The 26268-nt window shown below is 37.6% G+C and overlaps 1 long non-coding RNA gene across 1 annotated transcript; it reads left to right on the forward strand.

The window, feature by feature from the left end:
- The first annotated feature begins 2105 nt into the window (after positions 1–2105).
- Positions 2106–26268, forward strand: LOC127671349 (uncharacterized). The gene is made up of 3 exons (XR_007974720.1): positions 2106–2205; positions 5426–5490; positions 26173–26268. It is a non-coding gene; the product is annotated as an uncharacterized LOC127671349 (long non-coding RNA).

The following is a 26268-nucleotide window of genomic DNA, read 5'->3' on the forward strand; positions in this document are numbered from 1 at the left end:
TGAGTCAGCTGACAGGGTCCACTTGTCTAAGCCTCTCCTAACTCTACCTCTAACACAGCATCAGGCAGCCACTCTGTGGCTGAGTCTCTGAATCAAGTCAGATTGATATCATTCTGATTCCAGATCTCATTAAGAAAAGCCCTGTGCAAGCAAGGTCCTCTAAATGTAGATGTACACCTATAAAAGGGGGCACCTAGTGCCCATCCTAGGAGACATGAATTCATCCCTGTAGTCTGCTCTTCCATGTATTTTATAGAGCTACACCTTTATAAATAACTTCTTTCAAACTAAGGGGAAATGTAAGCAAAATGTAATGCCCACATAATGACCTCAAATGTCATTTTAGAAAGTAAGGAAGCAGGAAGCAGGAGAAAGACAAGGAAGATAAACAAAGAAGACATTCTACATCATAAAAGTCAGTGTGACAGAATGTCCCCCAGGGTTTCCCTGCTAAGTTAGTGCTGCCTGAGCCACATAATCAACTGAGCATCCTTGCCCTCAGGAAACCTCAGTCTGCTAACAGTGACTGACACCTCTCTCTCCTCTGGGTTTTTCAGTAAGTTTTGAGTGGCTGCAACTACCTCATCAATATGCACATCTGCACCTATAAAGTTTCTATCTTCAAACAGAAACCACTGGGTGTCCTCAGGGCAGAAATCACCTCCCCAGAGGGAAGCAAAATCAAAGGTGGAGAGGGGCAAACACAGGCTTTCTGGTTTTTCTGGTTCTCATATCACCTAGAAGCAGCTAGTTGCAACCTTAACTTCCATCCTAGCAGCAGGCTCTGGGATTTACTTGGGCTCCTTGCCCTGCCAGAGGCATCAGAGGAGCTCACTGAGGCTGTGGTGCAAATCTGAGACTCCATATGATCCTCTCACCACCCACTCTTACTTTGAAGCCCCGATTTTTTAACTCCTTCTTGACTCCTCTTTGGGGTAGGTAGAACCCGAAGGTAGCCTAGGGGAAAGAGGCCTGGCTTGTGGGTGAGGGACAGGAGTTGCTGAAGGGGGGGCTGGAGATAGCCATGGAAAGTGTGCTCTTTAGTCAGCTGTGATCCCAGCATCCCTTCCAAGTCCGAAGGACCAAGACCACTTCCTCTTTGAAGCAGGCAGTGGCCAGTGAGTGGGATTAGGGCTGAGAAGCAGCCCCTTAGCACTCCCAGTCACTGCAGCATCTTTTAAGGACCCCTCAAAGGGACCAAAATCTGTCGGTCAGCTGGACCAGAACTCAGTGTCACCTGGGGGTTAAATAGTAGGTTATAGTTTCTGCTAAGGGGTGCGGCGGGAAATGCAGGAGGTGATGGCGGGGTCCGGGCGAGGAGAGGAGCCGAGATGCACAGGAACTAGAGGGCGGAGAGCTCGGGACCGCCCGGCTCTGGCCCTTCCCCGCTGGACAGAACCGGGATCCAGGGCGGCGCTGCAGGTCCTAGGCCTGCTGAGGGCCAGGTGGAGCCTGCGTGTGCTCGGGTCCCAGTTTTCCCTGAACCTGCGGCCTGGCTGATGCCCTGGCAGCCGGGATGGGGTGGGGGGAGGCGCCGGCCCCGCATTCCTGCACAGGAAGGTCGTGGGCTCTTCTTGAGTAGGGTGGTGGGGACTGGACCTGCTGGCCAGGCGCTGGTGTCGCCTTCACTCTACTGCTAACTCTTCCCTCCCCACCTCCTTGGAAGGGCTGCAGGCCCTGGTGGTCTAAAACATTTTGTTTAGTTGAGGCAATCCAGTTCTTATAATTCTAAGAGACTTGGCTTTCACTTTTTGGGGACTCTTGTTAATTGAAGTCCTGAGTTACTTAGTGTGTTGAGTTTTGATGCCACCAAACTGTTCAGGTTTTGGATACTTAACGAATCTCAATTCTGTGCCCCTGCAACTTTTTCAAAGAAAGTAATATGCCTTTGAAAGAGTTGAAAGAGGGCTGGAGAGATGGCTCAGCAGTTAAGAGCACTGACTGCTCTTCCTAAGGTCCTGAATTCAATTCTCAGCAACCAAGTGGTGGTTCACAACCATCCATAATGAGATCTGGCTCCCTCTTTTAGAGTGTCTGAAGACAGCTACAGTGTACTTAAACAAGATTAACCATGTTTCCTGTTGTTCTCGCCTCTGTCAGATACGCCTTGTTGGAATTAACATTTTCACTGGCAGAAAACATGAAGATATCTGTCCCTCTACTCACAACATGGATGTTCCAAATATTAAGAGAAATGATTATCAAGTAAGTACTGATCTCGTTCACAGTGTTTCAGAAGTGTATAAATGCCCTCTTTGGTAGTAGTTTTTCAAGACTTGAGAGTAGTTTTATAGAGTATATTCCTTACCAGTTACTAGACTCCTCTTATCTTACACATTAGAGAAATAGTGTTTTGTTTTGTTCTGCTTTTGTTAATATTCTGTGCCTTTTATTGTTGGGAAATAGAGGATCATATATCTCAGACTGGCCTTGAACTCCCTATTCAAGGATAATCTTCAGTTTCTGACCCTCCTGCCTCTGCCTGTGAGTGCTGAGATTATAGGTTGCATCTTCATGGCTGGCTGTCCTGTACTGGAAGCCAAACCCAGGGCTTTGTGCATGCTTTAGGCAAGCAACCTACAGTTGTGCTGTTTCTCCAGCTTCTATTCCTGCATCTTAAAAATGCTGTATTGGACCAGTGAAATGGCTGGGTTAGGCACTGTCTGTGAAGCCTTAGTCTGGACAGAGGTGTTCTGTACTTGTGAGCTGGGAAACGCCTATACCTGCATATATACACTCACTAGATAAATAAATGTAAGTGAGGCAGGAGAATCAGAAAGATTTAGGAAGGTTGGAATCAGCTGCATTCACTCGATGACTTCCTTTTATTCTATCTGTCTTTTAATTCCTTAAGAAGTTTAAAGGAGATTGGTTCCCATTCTGGATCTCCATCATCCAGTGTTACAATTGGGAAAAGCGTCGAATTTTCCCATTGTTCTCCAGCCTTCTGTACTGTTTGTAGAATATGGGACTGGGGGGGTGTCCTTTTCTTGTCCATCATCTTAGGCCTAGGAGGTAGAAGAGGGAGCAAGTAAGGATTTTGATATTTAGCTGTTTCTATTTTGTGGAATAGTTTGAAGTGCCACGGTCACCCCAGCTGGGTATGGAGGTCCCTGTGATGAGGGTCCTTGATGTCCAGGTGGGTAAGGATTCAGCTGTGAGAAACAGAAACACAGAGGCAGCTTGAATCTGAGGGTATTTTGCAGCTCTCAAACAGGGGTTTTTATACATTAAAAATCAAATGTAGCAACTCTGAAACCGTATCCAGTGAAACAATGACTAACACCAACAAAAGTCATTTGGCACAGTAAAATACAAACATCATCTGAGCATTACAACTCTGAAAGTACATCAGTGTAGTGAATCAGAAACAGGACAGGTAACATCATTATTATTAATATAAATCATTAAAATATAACAATTCTAAAAGGATGTATTCAATAGGGCGGTCATCCAAGGCTAATGGCATATTCCCAAGAACAGGTTAATAAATCTATATGTTCAGTGCTCTCCAATGTCATAAGTGTAGCCATATGAAATTTTATTATTGGGAAAGTTTTCATCTATCATAATAATTTTATAAATGATTTAAAAAGTAAAGCATTGCTTTGCCTGGAGATACAGTCATGTTAGTGATCCCATCTTAAGGGATAGTTTCATACCCATTGTTCTTGCTTAGGATCATGGTCTAGGCTCCCAGGAACCTGTAACTAAGGAATGAAAGAGAACGGAACAGGAATGTTGTCATGAGAACTAGGGCTCAGTATGTTTGCTCCAGGGGAGAGTTCCACAACTGGCTCCAGTAGACCTCTTTCTTTTGAAGTTGAATTCTCAGTCTGTGGAACTTGTCAAACAGATTCTCCTGGTGTTGGTGTGGCATTGAAGGTTATTGGTATTAGGTCTTTGTTGAAGATCTGATAGAACTCTGCATTAAACCCATCTGACTGATCCTGGGCTTTTTTACTTTTTTTTTTTGATTGGGAGACTATGAATGACTACTTCTATTTCTTTAGTGGGTTTTGGATGGTTTAGATAATTTATCTGATCCTGATTTAGCTTTGGTACATGGTATGTTTCTACATAATTATACATTTCATCTAGATTTTCCAGTTTTCTTGAGTATAGGTTTTGTAATAGGATCTGACGATTTTTTGAATTTCCTCAGTATCTGTTGTATGTCTCCCTTTTCATTTCTGATTTTGTTGATTTGGATACTGTCTCTGTGACCGCTGGTGAGTTTGTGCAAGGGTTTATCTATCTTGTTGGTTTTTACAAATAACCAGCTCCTGGTTTTGTTGATTCTTTGTATATTTCTTTTTGTTTCCACTTGATTGATTTCAGCCATGTGTTTGATTATTTCCTGCCTTCTACTGCTCTTGGGTATATTTGCTTCTTTTTGTTCTAGAACCTTCGAATGTGCTGTCATGCTGCTAGTGTATGCTCTTTGCTGTTTCTTTTTGGAGGCATTCAGAGTTATGGGTTTTCCTATTAGCACTGTTTTCATTGTGTCCCATAAATTTGGGTATATTGTGCCTTCATTTTCGTTAAATTCTAAAATGTCTTTAATTTCTTTCTTTCTTTCTTCCTTGACCAAGTTATCATTGAGTAGAATGTTGTTCAGTTTCCATGTGTATGTGGGCTTCCTCTTGTTTTTGTTGTTATTGAAGACAATCCTTAGTCCCTGGAGATCTGATAGGGTACATGCATGGGATTATTCCAATCTTCTTATATCTGTTGAGGTCTGTTTTGTGTCCAAGATGAGTATATGGTTACTTTTGGAGAAGGTACCATGAGGTGCTGGGAAGAAGGTATATTCTTTTGTTTTAGGACAAAATGTTCTATAGATATCTGTTAAATCCATTTGGTTCCTAAATTCTGTTAGTTTCACTCTGTCTCTGTTTAGTTTCTGTTTCCATGATCTGTCCATTGATGAAAGTGGGCTCTTGAAGGCTCTCCCTATTATAATGTGAGGTGCAATGTGCACTTTAGTAAAATTTCTGTTATGAATGGGGGTATTCTTACATTTGGAACATAGATGTTTAGAATTGAGAGTTCATCTTGGTAGATTTTTTCCTTTGATGAGTATGAAGTACCCTTGCTTACATTTTTTGATTACTTTAGGTTGAAAGTCTATTTTGGAACATTTTCTTGGAAAATTTTTTTCTAGCCTTTTATTCTGAGGTAGTATCTGTTTTTGTGCCTGAAGTGGGATTCCTGTATGCAGCAAAATGTTGGGTCCTTTTTACATATCCAGTCTGTTAGTCTATGTCTTTTGATTGGAGAATTGAGTCAATTGATATTAAGAGATATTAAGGAAAAGTGATTGTTGCTTCCTGTTATTTTTGTTATTAAAGGTGGAGTTTTGTTTATGTGGCTTTCTTCCTTTTGGTTTGTTAAAAGAAGATTATTTTCTTTCTTTTTCTAGGGTGCAGTTCCCTCCTTTTTGAGGTTTCCATTCATTATCCTTTGAAGGACTGGATTTGTGGAAAGGTACTGTGTAAATTTGTTTTTGTCATGGAATACCTTGGTTTCTCCATCTATGGTAAAGTTTTTCTGGGTATAGCAGCCTGGTTTGGCATTTGTGTTCCCTTAGGGTTTGTATGACATCTTTTCAGATTCTTCTGGCTTTCATAGTCTCTGTCAAGAAGTCTGGTGTAATTCTGATTAGTCTGCCTTTAAATGTTACTTGACCTTTTTCCCTTACTGCTTTTAATATTATTTCTTTCTTTAGTGCATTTGGTGTTTTGATTATTATGTGTCAAGAGGAATTTCTCTTCTGGTCCAATCTATTTGGAGTTCTGCAGGCTTCTTGTATGTTCATGGGTATCTCTTTCTTTAGATTGGGGAAGTTTTCTTCTATAATTTTGTTGAAGACATTTACTGGCCTTTTAAGCTGGAAATCTTCATTCTCTTCTATACCTATAATCTTTAGGTTTGGTCCTTTCATTGTGTCCTGGATTTCCTGAATGTTGTGGGTTAGGAGATTTTTGTATTTTGCATTTTCTTTGAGTGTTGTGTCAGTGTTTTCTATGGTATATTCTGCACCAGAGATTCTCTCTACTATCTCTTCTATTCTGTTGGTGATGCTTGTTTATATGACTCCTGATTTCTTTCCTAGGTTTTGTATCTCCAGAGTTGTTTCCCTTTGTGATTTTTTTTATTGTTTCTCCTTCCATTTTTATATCCTGGATGGTTTTGTTCAATTCCTTCACATGTTTGGTTATGTTTTCCTGTAATTCTTTAAGGGAGTTATTTATGTCCTTCTTGAAGTCCTCTATCAGCATCATGAGCTGTGAATTTAAATCCAAATCTTTCTTTTCAAGTGGGTTGGAGTATCTAGGACTTCCTGTTGTGTTGCCATGCTGCCTTGCTTTCTGTTGATAATGTTCTTATTTTGCCTCTCACCATCTGGCTATCTCTGGTGTTAGTTGGTCCCTCCTAACAGCAGCTACTAATCAGGGGAAACTGCAGGCACTGAGTTCTTCCTGGTTGGTGATTCTGCACATACTAGAGAAAAGTGCTGTGATTAAATGAAGCAGTATACAAGGTTGCACTCTAACTTATGACCATGGAGGTGTTTTCTGGGACCACATCACATATATTCTCCTCTGCCCATGATCATAGCCTTCATATTATTTTAGAAGGTATGAAGTTGATACTGACATTATCAATTAAATAATTTAAGGTATGTTCTCATAAGTTCGTCAATCGTGTTGAGGACAGATATCAATGATACAATATTTTCAGTTTGGGGGGATAAATTTTCTGGTCATCCATAAATACTATTCCTGAATATCCACTTCAAAAATTGTGAAAAAATGAAATGTTTAGAAGAGAATAATAGGGTAAATTTGGATTTCACCCCTGATCAGTCACTGTAAGCTCCCAGCATAGAAAATATTAGTTAGTGTCTGATGCAGGCTCAAAATAGGTGAATGTCCAGGCTGTCTGTCAATCTGTCATCCTTCTTGTTATTTCTACTCAACTCACTTTCAGTCCACACTTGAAAATACTCACATTTTTTAGAAGATAGTAATCAACTCATTTGAATGAAAAATGAATATATATATAAATATATATATATATATGTTTATATCCTCATAGTGTGCCTTTCAAGTGTAGTTGGTATATGTAAGAGAAATTTACTTTAATTTTTGAGAGTAAAGAAAACTAAAATGAATGTTTTTCTTGAAAGACCATATATGTGTCCTGATTCTGCTGTCTAGTGAATAAAAAGTTAAATTATTTTGAGGATGTCTTTCATGTTATGTTAAGAGCATTATTAGTTTCATAGGAGATGATCATCATTATTTCCATTTGCAAGGAAGGTAATTACTTATCAGACATTTAAATTGGAGATTTCAGTTTTATGTATTTCTTCTGAATTTTGGTTCATATATACAGATATATATGTATGTTTACAATTAGATGTCTTGAGGTGAAAAGAAAATATAAGTACAAATGTTTCATTTGATTTGACATTTGTTTGTTGTTTGTTTATGAGTGTGCATGTGTATCCTTTAGTAAATATTATATATTCCCGTATTTTGAGTGTTATATGGTACATGAAATAGTGTGGGAAATTTTCTCTGTAGCATCATGTTTCAAAAATATCACACATTTGAAGAGTATGTGTATATGTATATGTATATATGTATATGTATATACACAAGATTTTTGATTCAGGGTTTATATTGTGTCATTTGCCTCCTGATCCGAGACAGTATCTTCAGATTTGGACCAACATATTAGCTTAACAGTGTCCAATACAGATTTATATACCCAAGTGAGCACACACACACACACAAACACACACACACTCACACATATACACACATTCATACACAAAGAGGTAATATTCACCCTATCATGAAGTAATAGAACATCACACATCTGGGAAGTATTCTGTCAAAAGTTAGAAGGGAAAAGAGAGAACAACCACAACAAAAAATAATTATGAACTATTACGTATGTGAATTTTACAAAGGACAAATTTTATAGAAAAGGAATTATGAAATCAGGAAATCAAGATTTGATTTGCTTCCAAGATTATTGTTTCTTATAAACACGTGATAAGATCAGAATGCTTGATGGGAAGACATATTTCTAATTACTTGTTTAAATTATTGAGACAAATAATCATCTTTTTGGACACTTGTATGAGATATGCTTTGTGTGTTTACTAAAGGAGCCATTGTAGTGAGCTGACGTTACTTCTTAGCATACAAAGAAGGGCAATGGAAAATGAATTTTATCCAGTTAGACAATATTTCTATATCATTTATTTTAGAAAAATTATTTAATGTGGTTAAGTAAAGTACAAAATTTTAACTAATATTTTATGGTATGGTCATTGTGGAAATAAATAAAAATGCTTACTAATTCACAATATTTAAGGAAGAAATCTTGATACATAGTTTTCTAAAAATGCCATATATATATATATATATATATATATATATATATATATATATATATGGCCATATTCACAGTATATTCATTTTCAACCTTCTTCAATCAGAAAACAATCAGGCTATGTCTGTTTGTGAGCACTGAGAAGCTCATATTCAGTACCGTCTTTCACACATGCTTTGTTGAATTCCATCTACCCTGGCTTGAACTGTGCCTGAAGTTCTCTGTTCTGGGGCAGGAGCAACAGGATTATTTCCACCAGCAATACCAACTACAATGGAAATCAAACTAACAGAGATACTTGATTCTTTTTCTAGGAGTAAGAACAAGTTTAAGATAAAATGTATCATCCCACTGGATAACCTGTGGGCTGTGGATAATGTGGACCTAGTCAGAAAACAAGCAAACCTGTCCAGCAAGAACATTTCCTGCCCACTGGAAATTTTTTGGCCACCTTTCTGTAAGACCAACACTCTGGACCAGTATTCACAGGAAGAGAGCTGTAGAAATTGTTGGGCAACTTAATGCTTCCTAATTCACAGATCAAGCCAATTAACCAGGATGTTTACAAAATCCAGTTTAGTTTGATTTTATACAAGGTGACAACTCCAACTTTACCCTTCTATGATGACCCCATTTTGTCTATAATTTCCACAACATACATTTCACATCTAAGGATATACCTTAGTTTTTGATCTGTGATGTTCATCAGGATTCCAAAAGATTCAAAAAGACAAATGGAGGAACATTGTCTTCTAAGAAGGATGTGGACAAAACAGAACAAAGCAAAACATATCCTCCACTTTCTTTGCTCCATAATGTCTGGTATTATTTAGGCTTTGAAAATAAACAAATTGATTTTTCTCCAATAATACTGCATAGAATAGCTAAATTTAACAAATACCTCTGATACTCCCCAGCTAATTTCCATAAAAATAGTATTTAATTGAACAGATAAAAATGGTTACTCATAGAATGCTCAAGTATTTGAAGGTCGGTGTAGCAGGCTATCACTGGTGGCATATTGTCGATTGATAAGGATAAAGGTCAAGGGATAAGGTTCCATCAGATCCTCAGATGAGCTCATGTTGATCTGCCTTAGCTCAATGGCCAGGCTCTTCCAAGCCTTCCTCACTTTTCACTCCTCTTCCCGACTTTTCTCCCACAGCTTCACACCTCTGAATCTGCCCTCAGCTTTTGTGCTCAGTCACCTTAGTCCAAGCTCAGCACCCTAAATCTACCCTCAGCTTAATTATGTTTCTAATCTCCTGCCTGCAACCTCATACCAGGTGTGGGAGTAGCCAATGGCCAATACTCCTAAGATCTCACATGGCTGGTGACTCTTTCTCCCTCTGTAGCTGGTGAATCTTTTGCTCCTCCCCTGAATCTGCTAGCCTTATTGTAGTGAAGCTGGAAATCCTGACTAGTCCAACCAGCTCATTGGCCAATAGGATCTTTATTGACAGATGAAGAGGCAGTTAGGTAACAGGACCTTCAGGGTTCACATGCAGATTCCTGATCAAAGTGTTGGAACCAACCCCTACATATCACCAAGCACCTGTGAGGTTTCCACTTGTGTCAGTTTTTATTTTAGTGATATGTGATGTGTTATATATATATGTGTGTATGTATATGTATGTATATATATATGTATATGTGTATGTATGCATATATGTACATATACACATAAGTGCATATAGATTAGTATTTATATGTGCACATATGCATGTATATATACATATATGTATAATGTATGTATATAAATGCACATATGTATGTTTGTATATATACATATATAAAAGTATGTGTATATATGTATATGCATATATATCCATATTTATATATACATATGCACATAAGTATGTTTATATATACACACACTCACACAAGTGTGAGTGTGTGTGTGTGTGTGTGTGTGTTTATGTTGGTGTAGGTTGAGGGGCACAGACAAAATCCACCCTTCTTTTTTTTTTAATATTTTTATTTTCTATATTCTTTGTTTACATTCCAAATGATTTCCCCTTTCCTGGATCCCCCCTCCCCATATGTCCCATAAACCTTCTTCTCTCCATCCCTTCTCCAATCACCTCCCTCCTTTTTCTCTGTCCTTATATTCCCTTCCAATGCTAGATCGGTCCTTTCCAGGATCAGGACCCTCTCCATACTTCTTCATGGGAATCATTTGTTATGCGATTTGTGCCTTGGGTATTCAGGGCTTCTGGGCTAATTAATATCCACTTATCAGAGATTGCATTCCATGTGTATTCTTTTGTGATTGGGTTACCTCACTTAGGATGATATTTTCCAGATCAAACCATTTGCCTAAAAATATTGTGAATTCATTGTTTCTAATTGCTGAGTAGTATTCCATTGTGTAAATATACCACATTTTCTGTATCCATTCCTCCTTTGAGGGACATCTGGGTTCTTTCCAGCTTCTGGCTATTATAAATAAGGCTGCTGTGAACATAATGGAGCATGTGTCTTTATTGCATGCCGGCGAATCCTTTGGGTATATGCCCAGGAGAGGTACAGCAGGGTCCTCTGGAAGTCTCATGTCCGGTTTTCTGAGGAACCTCCAGACTGATTTCCAAAGTGGTTGTACCATCTTATAGCCTCACCTGCAGTAGACGAGTGTTCCTCTTTCACCACATCCTCGCCAACACCTGCTGTCTCCTGAGTTTTTGACCTTAGCCATTCTGACTGGTGTGAGGTGAAATCTCAGGGTTGTTTTGATCTGCATTTCCCTAATGACTAATGATGTTGAGCACTTCTTAAGGTGCCTCTTGGCCATCCAAATTCCTTCAGGTGAAAATTCTTTCTTTAGATCTGTACCCCATTTTTAATAGGGTTATTTGGATCCCTGGGATCTAACTTCTTGAGTTCTTTGTATATATTGGATATTAGCCCTCTATCAGATGTGGGGTTGGTGAATATCCTTTCCCAATTTGATGGTTGCCGTTTTGTCCTTTTAACAGTGTCCTTTGCCTTACAGAAACTTTGTAATTTTATGAGGTCCCATTTGTCAATTCTTGATCTTAAAGCATAAGCTATTGGTGATGTGTTCAGGAACTTTTCCCCTGTACCCATGTCCTCAAGGGTCTTCCCCAGTTTCTTTTCTATTAGTTTCAGTGTGTCTGGTTTTACATGGAGGTCCTTGATCCACTTGGAGTGAAGTTTAGTACATGGAGATAAGAATGGATCAATTCGCATTCTTCTGCATGCTGACCTCCAATTGATCCAGCACCATTTGTTGAAAAGGCTATCTTTTTTCCACTGGATGTTTTTGGCTCCTTTGTCGAAGATCAAGTGACCATAGGTTTGTGATTCATTTCTGGGTCTTCATTTCTATTCCATTGGTCCACTTGTCTGTCACTGTGCCAATACCATGCAGTTTTTAACACTATTGCTCTGTAGTATTGCTTAAAGTCAGGGATACTGATTCCCCCAGAATTTCTTTTGTTGTTGAGAATAGTTTTAGCTATCCTGGGTTTCTTGTTATTCCAGATGAAACTGAGAATTGCTTTTTCTAACTCTGTGAAGAAATGAGTTGGGATTTTGATGGGGATTGCATTGAATCTGTAGATTGCTTTTGGCAAGATGGCCATTTTAACTATATTAATCCTGTCAATCCACGAGCATGGCAGATTTTTCCATTTTTTGAGGTCTTCTTCGATTTCCTTCTTCAGAGACCTGAAGTTCTTGTCATATAGACCTTTCACTTGTTTGGCTAGAGTCACACCAAAATACTTTATATTGTTTGTGGCTATTTTGAAGGGTTTCATTTCCCTAACTTCTTTCTCAGCCTGCTTATCCTTTGAGTATAGAAGGCGACTGATTTGCTTGTGTTGATTTTATAACCAGCCACTTAGCTGAAGTTGTTTATCAGCTGTAGGAGTTCTCTGGTGGAGGTGTTCGGGTCACTTAAGTAGACTATCATGTCATCTGCAAATAGTGATAATTTGACTTCTTCCTTTCCAATTTGTATCCCCTTGATCTCCTTATGTTGTCTAATTGCTCTAGCTAGAACTTCAAGTACTATATTGAAAAGATATGGAGAGAGAGGACAGCCTTGTCTAGTCCCTGATATTAGTGGGATTGCTTCAAGTTTCTCTCCTAAATGGATGTTTGATGTTGGCTACCGGTTTGCTGTATATTGCTTTAATGATGTTTAGGTATGGGCCTTGAATTCCTGTTCGTTCTAATACTTTTAGCATGAAAGGATGCTGGATTTTGTCAAATGCTTTCTATGCATCTAATGAGATGATCATATTTTTTTTCTTTGAGTTTGTTTATGTAGTGGATAGCATTGATGGATTTCCTTATATTAAACCATCCCTGCATCCCGGGGATTAAGCCTACTTGATCATGGTGGATGATCGTTTTGATGTGTTCTTGGATTTGGTTGGTGAGAATTTTATTAAGTATTTTTGCATCAATATTCATAAGGGTAATTGGCCTGAATTCCTCTTTCTTTGTTGGATCTTTGTGTGGTTTTGGTATCAGCGTAATTGTGGCTTCATAGAACAAGTTGGGTAGAGTTCCTTCTATTTCTATTTTGTGGAATAGTTTGAAGAGTATTGGTGTTAGGTCTTCCATGAAGGTCTGATAGAATTCTGCACTGAAGCCATCTGGTCCCATGCTTTTTTTGGTTGAGAGACTTTCTATGACCCTTTTTATTTCTTCGGGTGTTATGGGACTGTTTAGATCTATTTGATCCTGATTTAGTTTTGGTGTAGGATATCTGTCTAGGAAACTGTCCATTTCCTTCAGATTCTCCAGTTGTGTTGAGTATAGGCTTTTGTAGTAGGATCTAATGATTTTTTTGAATTTCCTCAGTATCTATTGTTATATCTCCCTTTTCATTTCTAAGTTTGTTAATCTGGATACTGTCTTTGTGTCCTTTGTTTAGTCTGGCTAAGGGTTTATCTATATTGTTGATTTTCTCAAAGAACCAGCTCCTGGTTTTGTTGATTCTTTGTATGGTTCTCTTTGTTTCCTATTGATTGATTTCTGCCTTGAGTTTGATGATTTCCTGCCTTCTACTCCTCCTGGGTGAAATAGCTTCTTTTTGTTCCAGGGCTTTCAGATGTGTCATTAAGCTGTTAGTGTATGCTCTCTCCATTTTCTTTTTGGAGGCACTCAGGGCTATGAGTTTTCCTCTTAGCACTGCTTTTATTGTGTCCCATAGATTTGGGTATGTTGTGTCTTCATTTTCATTAAGTTCTAAAAAGTCTTTAATTTATTTCTTTATTTCTTCCTTGACCAAGGTATCATTGAGTAGAATATTATTCATTTTCCATGTGTATGTGGGTTTTCTGTTGTTTTTGTTGCTATTGAAGACCACTTTTACTCCATAGTGATCTGATAGGAGGCATGGGATTAGTTCGATCTTCTTATATCTTGTTATATTTGTCTTGTGACCAATTATATGGTCGATTTTGGAGAAGGTACCATGAGGTGCTGACAAAAAGGTATATTCTTTTGCTTTAGGACAGAATGTTTTATATATATATATATATATATATATATATATATACACATATATATATACACATATATATACACATATATACATATATATACATATATATACATATATATATACATATATATATGTGTGTGTATGTATATACATATATATATATATATCTGTTAAATCTAATTGGTTCAAAGCTCAATTAGTTACATTATGTCCCTGTTCAGTTTCTGTTTTCCTGATCAGTCCATTGAGGAAAGTGCAGTGTTGAAGTCACCCACAATTATTGTGTTAGGTGCAATGTGTGCTTTGAGCTTTAATAAAGTTTCTTTTATGAATGAAGGTGCCCTTGCATTTGGAGCATAGATGTTCAGGATTGAGAGTGCTTCTTGTTGTATTTTTCCTTTGACCAGCAAGAAGTGTCCCTCAGAGTCTCTTTTGATGACTTTGGGTTGAAAGTCAATGTTATCTGATATTAGAATGGCTATTCCAGCTTGTTTCCTGAGACCATTTGCTTGTAAAATTGTCTTCCAGCCTTTTACCCTAAGGTAGTGTTTGTCTCTGACCCTGAGGTGTGTTTCCTGTATGCAGCAAAATGTAGGGTCCTGTTTATGTATCCAGTCGGTTAGTCTATGTCTTTTTATTGGGGCATTGAGTCCATTGATATTAAGAGATATTAAGGAATAGTGATTATTACTTCCTGTCATTTTTTTATGTCATTTTTAAAATTTGATTGGTTAACTTCTTTTGAGTTTGATGAAAGAAGGCTACTATCTTCCTTTTTCCAGGGTGAAGATTCCTTCCTTGTATTACTGTTTTCCTCCTATTATCCTCTGTAGGGCTGGGTTTGTGGATAGATATTGGGTAAACTTGATTTTGTCGTGGAATATCTTGTTTTCTCCATCTATGGTGATTGAGAGTTCTGTTGGTTATAGGAGTCTTGGCTGACATTTGTGTTCTCTTAGAGTCTGCATGAGATCTGCCCAGGATCTTCTAGCTTTCATGGTCTCTGGTGAGAAGTCTGGTGTGATTCTGATAGGTCTTCCTTTATATGTTACTTGGCCTTTCTCTCTTACTGCCTTTAATATTCTTTCTTTGTTTAGTGCATTTGGGGTTTTGATTATTATGTGACAGGAAGTATTTCTGCTCAGGTCCAGTCTGTTTGGAGTTCTGTAGGCTTCTTGTATATTCATAGGCATCTCTCTCTTTAAGTTAGGAAAGTTTTCTTCCATAATTTTGTTGAAGATACTTGCTGGCCCTTTCTGTTGTAAATCTTCACTCTCATCTATACCTATAATCCTTAGGTTTGGTCTTCTCATTGTATCCTGGATTTCCTGGATGTTCTGGGATACAAGCTTTTTGCATTTTGCATTTTCTTTGACAGTTGAGTCAATGTTTTCTATGGTATCTTCGGCATCTGAGATTCTTTCTTCCATCTCTTGTATTCTGTTGTTTCTATTTGCATCTATGGCCCCTGATATCTTCTCAAGGTTTTCTATCTCCAAAGTTGCCTCCCTTTGTGATTTTTTAGTTGTTTCTACTTCTGTTTTTAGATCCAGGATGGTTTTGCTCAGTTCCATCATTTGTTTGTTTGTGTTTTGCTGTAATTCTTTAAGAGATTTTTGTGTTTCCTCTTTCATGACTTCTGCCTGTTGACTCAAGTTCTCCTGCATTTCTTTAAGATTTTTTTGCCTTTCTTCTTTATTGGCTTCTATCTCTTTTTTAAGATGCTTCTCCACTATCCGAAGTTCTTCAGGTGAAAATTCTTTGTTTAACTCTGTACCCCATTTTTAATAGGGTTGTTTGGTTCTTTGGGGTCTAACTTCTTGAGTTCTTTGTATATATTGGATATTAGCCCCCTATCTGATATAGGGTTAGTGAAGATCTTTTCCCAATTGGTTGGTTGCCGATTTGCCCTTTGATGGTGTTCTTTGCCTTACAGAAACTTTGTAATTTTATGAGGTCCCATTTGTCAATTCTTGATCTTATTGCATATGCTATTGCTGATCTGTTCAGAAACTTTCCCCCTGTACTGATATCCTCAAGGGTCTTCCCCAGTTTCTTTTCTATTAGCTTCAGAGTGTCTGGCTTTATATGTAGGTCCTTGATCCATTTGGAGTTGAGCTTAGTACAAGGAGACAACGATGGATCAATTTGCATGCTTCTGCATGCTGACCTCCAGTTGAACCAGCAGCATTTGTTGAAAAGGCTATCTTTTTTCCATTAGATGTTTTCCACCCCTTTGTCGAGTATCAAGCGGCCATAGGTGTATGGGTTCATTTCTGGATCTTTAATCCTGTTCCATTGATCCACCTGCATGTCACTGTACCAATACCATGCAGTTTTTTTTTTATTCGATATAATTTATTTACATTTCAAATGATTTCCCCTTTTCTAGCCCCCCCACTCCCCGATAGTCCCTTCTCTTCCCCTATCCTCCCTCCCACCCCTTCCCACTTCCCCGTTCTGGTTTTGCCGAATACTGTTTCACTGAGTCTTTCCAGAACCAGGGGCCACTCCTCCTTTCTTCTTGTATCTCATTTGATGTGTGGATTATGTTTTGGGTATTTCAGTTTTCTAGGTTAATAACCACTTATTAGTGAGTGCATACCATGATTCACCTTTTGAGTCTGGGTTACCTCACTTAGTATGATGTTCTCTAGCTCCATCCATTTGTCTAAGAATTTCATGAATTCATTGTTTCTAATGGCTGAATAGTACTCCATTGTGTAGATATACCACATTTTTTGCATCCACTCTTCTGTTGAGGGATACCTGGGTTCTTTCCAGCATCTGGCAATTATATATAGGGCTGCTATGAACATAGTAGAGCATGTATCCTTATTACATGGTGGGGAATCCTCTGGATATATGCCCAGGAGTGGTATAGCAAGATCTTCTGGAAGTGAGGTGCCCAGTTTTCGGAGGAACCGCCAGATTGATTTCCAGAGTGGTTGTACCAATTTGCAACCCCACCAGCAGTGGAGGAGTGTTCCTCTTTCTCCACACCCTCTCCAACACCTGCTGTCTCCTGAATTTTTAATCTTAGCCATTCTGACTGGTGTAAGATGAAATCTTAGGGTTGTTTTGATTTGCATTTCCCTAATGACTAATGAAGTTGAGCATTTTTTAAGATGCTTCTCTGCCATCCGAAGTTCTTCAGGTAAGAATTCTTTGTTTAACTCTGTACCCCATTTTTTAATAGGGTTGATCGGTTTTCTGGAGTCTAACTTCTTGAGTTCTTTATATATATTGGATATTAGCCCTCTATCTGATGTAGGATTGGTGAAGATCTTTTCCCAATTTGTTGGTTGCCGATCTGTCCTCTTGATGGTGTCCTTTGCCTTACAGAAACTCTGCAACCTTATGAGGTCCCATTTGTCAATTCTTGCTCTTAGAGCATACGCTATTGGTGTTCTGTTCAGAAACTTTCTCCCTGTACCGATGTCCTCAAGGGTCTTCCCCAGTTTCTTTTCTATTAGCTTCAGAGTGTCTGGCTTTATGTGGAGGTCCTTGATCCATTTGGATTTGAGCTTAGTACAAGGAGACAAGGATGGATCAATTCGCATTCTTCTGCATGCTGACCTCCAGTTGAACCAGCACCATTTGTTGAAAAGGCTATCTTTTTTCCATCGGATGTTTTCAGCCTCTTTGTCGAGGATCAAGTGGCCATAGGTGTGTGGGTTCATTTCTGGATCTTCAATCCTGTTCCATTGATCCTCCTGCCTGTCACTGTACCAATACCATGCAGTTTTTAACACTATTGCTCTGTAGTATTGCTTGAGGTCAGGGATACTGATTCCCCCAGAATTTCTTTTGTTATTGAGAATAGTTGTAGCTGTGCTGGGTTTTTTGTTATTCCAGAAGAATTTGAGAATTGCTCCTTCTAACTCTGTGAAGAATTGAGTTGGGATTTTGATGGGTATTGCATTGTTTGAACTATTAAAGGAAGTCTGCTGACTTCTAAATTATATAACCAGTGACTTGCTATAACCCAAAAGATCAATGACAAAGAGAACTTAGCAGCAGTGCGGAGGTAATGTGTGGTCAAATATGTGAACAATATCAACAAAATAGAAGTTATATTTGCTTGCACACATTAGAGATTATGTATCCCAGAAATAGTCACTAAAAATAGTGACTGACAACAAAAGTTTCAATTGTTCACAAACATGGAAGACATCCTGAAACAGAAGTATGACTTGGTGAGTCACAGTGGATCATCCTTATGACTATCATCTTTTTATTCCATGTACATTTTTCATTTCTCCCTGAATCTAGGGAAACATTTTAAGCAATATTTCGAATGTTTATTCTTACTTTGATTTTATTCATGGAAGTCCATACATAAGATGCAATTACTCTGTCTGCTTTCTTCATATTTACAAATCTAGTAAGCTTGTTTTAAAATAACTGCCTCTTTGTTCAATCTTTTAGATAAACTCCCAGAACCAAATGCTGCTCTTCTGGGACAACATTTTAGGATTTTATATAAAATTGCATGAAATTCTTCTATTAAGCTAATGCCACCTTACCATCTATATGCTGATATAGCACCATATATCTCATGGCTTCCTAGCTATCACAATAAAGTCCTGGAAATTTTTATTACCTAAAAGGTAATTAGGCATAAAATTTAAACCTGGCTTTGAGAAGCCTTTACAATGAGATAGGAATGTGGGATTATTCTGAGACTCTGGGCTATTTTGTTGTTGATGATGGTTTTGATTTTGCTTTTGTTTCATTTTGTAAAATAAGTAAAACTGTAAATGGTGTTCGTCTGGAGAGGAAAAATCATTGGTGGATTTTAAGTAAGAAAAATATAAATGAGTATTTGAGCTCAATGACTCAGTGTTTTGTCAGTTCTGATATAGAATATCCTTAGATTAAACCAATGATAAAAATGCTGTGAAATGATCAAAAATCCTGGGTACTGAGTTCAGCAATCAAGACTGAATTCTGATATAATTAGTGTAGAATGTGTGAAATTCTACTCATTTTCAATGTGCTTTCTTCAACCAAAGAAAGGCAATATAAAATTAGTGTGGTTAAATATACCGTTGGCCTCTTGATGCTGGTTATGATTGGTTTAGAGAAATTATAGAGTACCATTTTCTATTTGCCTTTCAAAAACTATACTAAAATATCAAAACTTTTACAGTACTGGTATTAAATGTTTATTTTGACTCTCAGTATTTGAATTTCTGAATCATTATTAATTGGTCAACTGCCCATTGACCTGAAAGGAATATATTTTAGGACAGCATAACTGAGAATAAATATTCCTCATATTATATAGGGTCAAATATGAGAAGGAAAAAATAGGATTCAAAAGACCCTGGCATGGGAGATCCATAAGTCTCCAGTTTCCTCCACATAGGCATTATTTCAAATACCTCCTGACATAATAAACCTGAGATTGCGCTCTTCCCATAGCTTCTGCATTGAGCCATCAGAGACATGGGAATGTTTCTGCTCAGATGGGTTTGCCTGTCTCTAGCTTTTTAGTTAGCCCTTGGGAGCTGTGAGTAGGATGGAATCCCACTTAAATGACCAAATTCAAAGCTCATCTTGCCTCCTGTTTCTATAAGGACCCTAACAAGTATGCACAGCCGTGAATGTGTCAAAGACATCCAAAGTTAATCAAATGACCAATGTGTATAACATACACATCACAAGGTGAAAACTGGAAAACATCCTCTTATATCAAATTGGACTATGATGATCTCACTTGAATATCTGACCTTACAATGTTTAAATTTCTGACAAGAAGCCCACCCCTATGGTTTATTAAAGCTAATATTTTCTCACAATTTTGAACTTTTAGCCTCCAAGAGTTTTAAATAAAATGTGATTTGTAACCATGCAAAATGACAGAGACCCTCTGTATTTGCCCTGTTTTATCACAGATTTCCTGGTAACATTTATAATTGAAAACTCTCCAAAATATTTCAGATTAGACATGGTTACAGTGTGGTAAGAAACATCATTTTTTCATCCACGTGGAGCAAATACTTCTTGTTCCCAGAATACTCCATCTATCATCAGCAACATAAAGGAACTAGAACATGGACTCAGCAGCTGCCACAGTAGGAGGACATGGACCCCTGGCCATTGTGCACTGGCGTCCAGTGGCTCCTCTTCTCTAGGAGAGTATTGTAGGTGTGTGTAGATATTCTACTGCCATAACGTAAAACTTAGAGTCATTTAGCACTTAAACTATGAATTATAACAAACAGCAATGAAGAATTTAATAGACCATGTAAAGGGAAACTTCACCTGTGGGTTATAAACTCCTGTTGTAAGAAATAGCCTCCAAATGTTGGTACCTCTTTCCAATGATCATGAATTTATATAAGAGGTAAATCCCAGAAATGAGATTCTGTAATTACTTAAGGATGTGTCACTTGCTTTGATATGTAGAGTATTGATATAGATGTGTATAATACAAAGAACAACCACTCAACACCAAATTAGGTTTTCCCTACGTAAAAGATCTGGCTGTTCTGAAATTTCCTGTGTAGACCAGGCTGACCTTAAACTTACAAAGATCCATCCTCTTGGCTCAGCTTCTGAGATCTGGGTATAAAGGCATGTTCCACCATGCTTTTCTCTTATGATAGTCTTAAAATATAGCCTAATGTACCCATATGAGAGACATGGACACCATGATCTCCCATTTGAGCTCTTGGTTGGGGGGGGAAGGGGGTAGTAGAGAGGAAGCCAAGGACTGTAGAAGAAATATAGCCAGCCAAGTTGTGTTTTGAAGTGCAGATACTGCTGATAATTTGCAGTTGGCCATTGCTGTTCAGTCAGAAAGTAACACAGGTGAACTAACATGTTGGTACTATTTCATTGTTTGACTCTAATACCTATATGCATAGCTTTCAAGGCAAACACAGAAATTACTTTGTATACCAGAAGCATGGGCCATATACTACAAGTTATCCAATGTCTTATCAAGCAATGCCATTATTAGAAATTTTATAATACTGATCACTTATTTTCTGTGTATGTGTGGTGAAGCATAAGGCATGCAAGCTATGAAATGGGAGGGGCATGCAAGAACCAAGTGCGATCAATTACGGCAAATAATGATTTCCCTTTATTAGATTCAGAGAAAACAGAAGGCAATATGGATATAACATTACAAACACCTTTTCAAACTACTCTTGCACCAATAAAAAACCAAGTATTTTATAAATTCCCACCCATTGTTTGTTTGGACAGAATGCTGCCTTCTCCTGTACTTATGAGTTTCATTTTGGGTTTCTACAACTGACCTATTTCACATAGTTTCTGGGTACCTTTCTTCTAAGTAAATTATTTTATCAAACTGATGAATGTACAGATAACCTATTCATGAGGGTAAGATCCTTTTAAAACAGATATAAATCCCACTGAAGTTTGAGTCTTCTGATTTAAAGAGAAAGGAAAAAAAGAGAAATGATACAATATTCCCATGATTTGAACTGATTTCAGAAAAGACCCAAACTCACCAGTTTTTAGAATGAAATGAATCTTTGGAAGTGCCCTATTGATTTTCCAACTGTCAATATCTTCAGCAGTGTTTTGACTCCATAATACTCTAGATTGTACTTTAATATAATTGCCTCCGAGATTACTAAATCTTATAATTTAAAACATTTATAGACACTTATTTGATATTATCAATTAATTAGATATACACATTGTTCTTTGATATATATTGATCTTTTTATGCTACTGAGCTATATAAAATTGGCACGTAATAAGGCTTAGTCTATTTTAAATATGCTACTAGATTTCCATTGGAAATATTCTTTCACTGTCCAGGATCTATTTTAGCACTATGCCTGTGCCAGGAATTTATTGTGCATGTTAACAAGTTATCATGTTAGACACATGAGAATTATTGCCCATTCCCTAGGTTTTTTAGAGTAGAAGTTACTGTCATCAATGACTGTACTCATGTAGTCAATTATAATGAGAGAAAATGTGGAGTAAATCTGTGTTTGCTCATCACTTCTACAGAATGAAACCACTGGAGAACGATTGACATTTGCTTGGGTTCTTAAATGCGACAGCATCTTTCGATGTAGACACTGGAAAATAACAAGTCACAGATGAAGGAAATAAAACTCTCAGTACTATAGTGCATAAAGAAAGCTTTCTTAAAATCACAAATATTAGGATTCATAATAGAGGCATAACAGACAGGAAGTAAAAGAGAAACTTGTTCTGTGAAAGAGAACTATCCCAATAGTAACTTGGAATGGCATGCTTGGGAAAGATATTTGTAGAAGAAAAGAAAAAGTAAGAGAACACTGACCACCAAAATGCTTTGGTGAACAGAAGTGTGATTCAGTCTTGAAGATTAATTAATTCCAAGAAACATTGATGTTCCAAAGTTGGAAAACTCGATGGGGAATAAAATATATTTGGAAGCTAAAATAGAAAAAAAAGTGAAATGTCTTCTTCATTCCTTTCAGTTGTAGCTATGCGTCCATTATTGCCATAGCTCTGGTTTACTTTAAAAGACACATTTGTACTTCAGGTGTTTGGATCTGAAATAACCGAAGTTTGTCCTTATCCCACACAGGATATGTTATCCATAATTGCGGGAAGGGGCCAAAGTTCATATCAAATATTCAGAGTCGTACCAGAAAAACCACACTGGTCCCTGAGGGATAAGATTTACACTGAACTACATATTAACTGTAGTGAAGAATCTGTGCTCACAGTAGCTTCCGTTTTAAAGGTAAGAACAATTTTTGCATCACCAACATTCAGCATCACTCTAGATATGTACATTTTAACCTTGAGATTGCCTGATGATGATAGTTTTCTTGAACTATGGACACATGACCTCTGAATAAGAGGCATGTTATGTAAAATTCTCGTAAGCTCAAAGATTAATCACCAAGACACAGGTGAACACCTTCTCTTGGAAGTTAACTTCCTTATTTATTGGAAGGGCTTGTTTTGGCATTGCAAATGTTCCCAGAGATTTACACTCTGTGATCTGAAAGACCTCTATAACTGTACCATGTCAATTAATAGCAAAGTAAGAAAAATAGTGCTAAAAATGTGTTTTACAAAATCCATGCCTTAAATCATACTTAACAAAAAAAAAACCTATTCCTCATAAATAAACATAGTACAAAATAGCTGGTCCAATACACACTTACAATAAGTTTTTAAAGAGTTGAGTGTTGCCCTCTGTCCAGTAGATAAACTTAATTCTTTTCCTTCTCTACCAAAAAAAATAAAGCAGCACTTTTACATTAGTCAGATATTGCCATTTTAACCCCGTGTCAAATAGTGAAGAATTAGCCTCCCTACTTCTAAATAGTCTACCAAGTTTAAGTTACCAGTGGGCAGCAGTAACTCTGGAGCAATTATCACTATTTTATTTTTATTTGGGCCATGATCTGAGTTTGCCTCTCAGTAGATTATAGAGCTATGGTCCCAAACATCAAAAGAAAAGATAATGCTCTGAGAATAGGCATGGTTAATAATATTAGGCAAAGGTACTGAATGATCCATCCTTGGCCCTGGAGCTTTCAGTGTGTGTCTGGCTCTCATTGCCAGAAACCTGGGACCACGTCATGGGGAGGAAAATGAAGATCAGTAACTGGAGGTGGCCATGAGTTTTCACAGCAATTTAAAGGTACAGGAACACCTGGGAACCTTCCATTTGTCTGATTTGTAATCCTTGGTACAACATGAAAGTTAATTGTGGTATTTCATGAGCAAAGACACTTTTCTGTCCTCAAACTTGCTGCTGCTTACAATTAATTAAATAGCTGATTATATCCACATTTTAAGGAATGGAAGTGAAATTGTAAGACCTTCTCACATGTAAAGCAGGGTGTTGAATAAGAAATTTCACCACATTCCAAGTATGCCTGTATACAAAGGTATACTTGTATATTACAACTTTACACTCTGTGATCAGAAAGACAAATTGACCCAATTATACAACAGGAAGGAGGTATTTTCTGTCCCTGCCATTGTTTAATTGTTGCTTATTTACAGAAAGAACACTTACAATTTTTGTATGTTTGTTTTGTTGGTTTTATATAGTTACTGTTACTTTTTTCCTTTATTTAGCTGTTATTAGTATTATTACACATTTATTTATGTATGTATTTATTTATTTTACATCTTGAATGCTGACCTCTACCTCCTCACCTGTTACAGAGTCTTTTCCCTTCTCCCCTGAGTGTTATCCTTGCACCCCGACACATCAAATCTCTTCAGGGTTAGCACATTTGCTCCTACTGAAGCCAGTTGGTGAAGGGCTTCCACAGACATCCAAAAGCTTTAGGAATAACCCCTGTATTTGACTTTGTTGGTCTTCCTGTAGACTCCCAATCTTCACCAGTGCCCTGAATCCCTTCCCTAACTGTTCCATAATAGTCAAAGTGCTCTCTTCAATGTATGCCTGTGGGTCTCTTTATCAGTTTTAGTCAGCTGCTGGGTGATGCCTCTCAGAGAGCAGTTATAAAGGCTCCTTTCAGGATGTCCCACAGAGAAGCTGGCCTCCTTCGAGACAGACAGACCTTCAGGCTATGGACTGGAGTGCAGTTCTCTGATTGCAGGTAGTAGTATGGACTGGAAACCAGGAAAAGCACTTAGAACAGACAGTAGGGTTATTTCACTGATAATGCAGCCAGAACTCTGCATCTTTGATTCTAGTTTTAGGTAAGAACACATGGGCTTCTGCCTGTAGTTTCCACCTAGAGGCAAGTTTCCAGTTGGTGATAGGCTGATAATATCTTAAGGAAGTAGGGTCTCGACCAGTTGTTCTTAGCCTTCCTAATCCTCTGAAATCATGCTGTGATCATCCATAACCATGACATCATTTTGATGTCATTTCATAGCTGAAATTTTACTACTATTATGGAGTATTATGCATACTCTATGGAATATCGATATACAGGATATGTGACCCCCAAAAGTATTGTGGCACACAAGTTGAGAATCACTGGACTAAACTGCTGTTTTTAAACAGAAATGTTTCTCAAATACTTTCTAAAATGTACATTGATCATTAATTTTCTTGTGATTTTTCTCATTAAAAAGAATTTCATTAGAAATAGTTAAGGAAGCTTGCTTTCTTCCGATTTATATGAAATTTGGCTTAGTGTCCTTAATGACCAATCTCTGCTTAGAAAATTTTCTGCTATACAAAGGTATTGATACAGTAAACACTTGGGGAACTGCACATAGTCAGAATCAATGTATTTTCAAGGTACATTGGTTTGTATTTACAGGATTATAAACTGGACCAATGTCCCATGCCAAGAGGTATCCTTTGCTCAGACATGTATATTTACTTTATAAACCGGTGCATTTCTCAAGCAAGAGTGTTATACCGTGTCTGTAATCCCACCACTTGAGGGTCTTCTACATTATAACTGTCATGGTTTGGAAGACAGAGCATGCTACACAGTTGTGTGCAGGTCAGACTAAAGTATTGGTTTGAATTCCTGTGTGAGACAAATTAAAAGAAGTGTGTATGTATAATACCTGTGGGTTATTGACATCCTAGTATTATCACCATGGTATTGAGAATATTGCACATGTTAAATATATGTCATTGATTAGAACATGAAGCTATTTCTGAGTTCCCCTTTCTCAACTATAACTACCTAGAGAAGTCTGGGTCAGGCATAGCTTTGACTTCTGTGAATCATTTTCCTGTACAATATTCCATACAATGATTTCTTTAGTAACAGGAGCTTTGTGCTCCCATTTCTACCCAGGACTCCAGCATCTCTGCCTTCCCTATAGCAGGAGCTGTTACACCTGCATTGTGTTGGGTCACTAGTGTGCTTTCTGCTTCTTGTGTTGCAGAGTGTTGCAAGAGTATTGCATGGATTCATACTACAATAGATGTTAAATATGTCCCCATGGTGGCTGGAAAGATGGTTCCCTTTTTAACAATACTGTTTCCATACACAGAACACACATGACCTGCAACAATCTTCATTCATTCTATTTCCAGGGAACCTGACACCTTCCTCTGGGTTCTGAAGGTAGCAGTTATACATGTAGTACTGAGAAATTCAAACATGATTTTCAAAGTTTCCTACAATTCTATAAGGAGAATTAATTTGAAGAAAATATTTAGGGCAATACTTAAGCTGTATATTCTTATTTATTTTGAATTCTGAATATACTATGAGCTGGTCTACAAAACATTTATGCTGATCTTTCTTTGTATTCATAGTTTTGTAAGCAACATTAATTGTAAGACAATCAACAGTAAAATTTTCCTTTTTTATGTATAGTATTCTACTGAAGATGCCATGTACAAATTACATCCTGCTAAAACAGCTCATCTCTGTGCTATTAAAATGAAAACCTCTACCAGGAATCACTTAGAC

The sequence above is a fragment of the Apodemus sylvaticus genome, chromosome 20 (genome assembly GCF_947179515.1).
Source record: "Apodemus sylvaticus chromosome 20, mApoSyl1.1, whole genome shotgun sequence".
Classification (NCBI taxonomy): Eukaryota; Metazoa; Chordata; class Mammalia; order Rodentia; family Muridae; genus Apodemus; species Apodemus sylvaticus.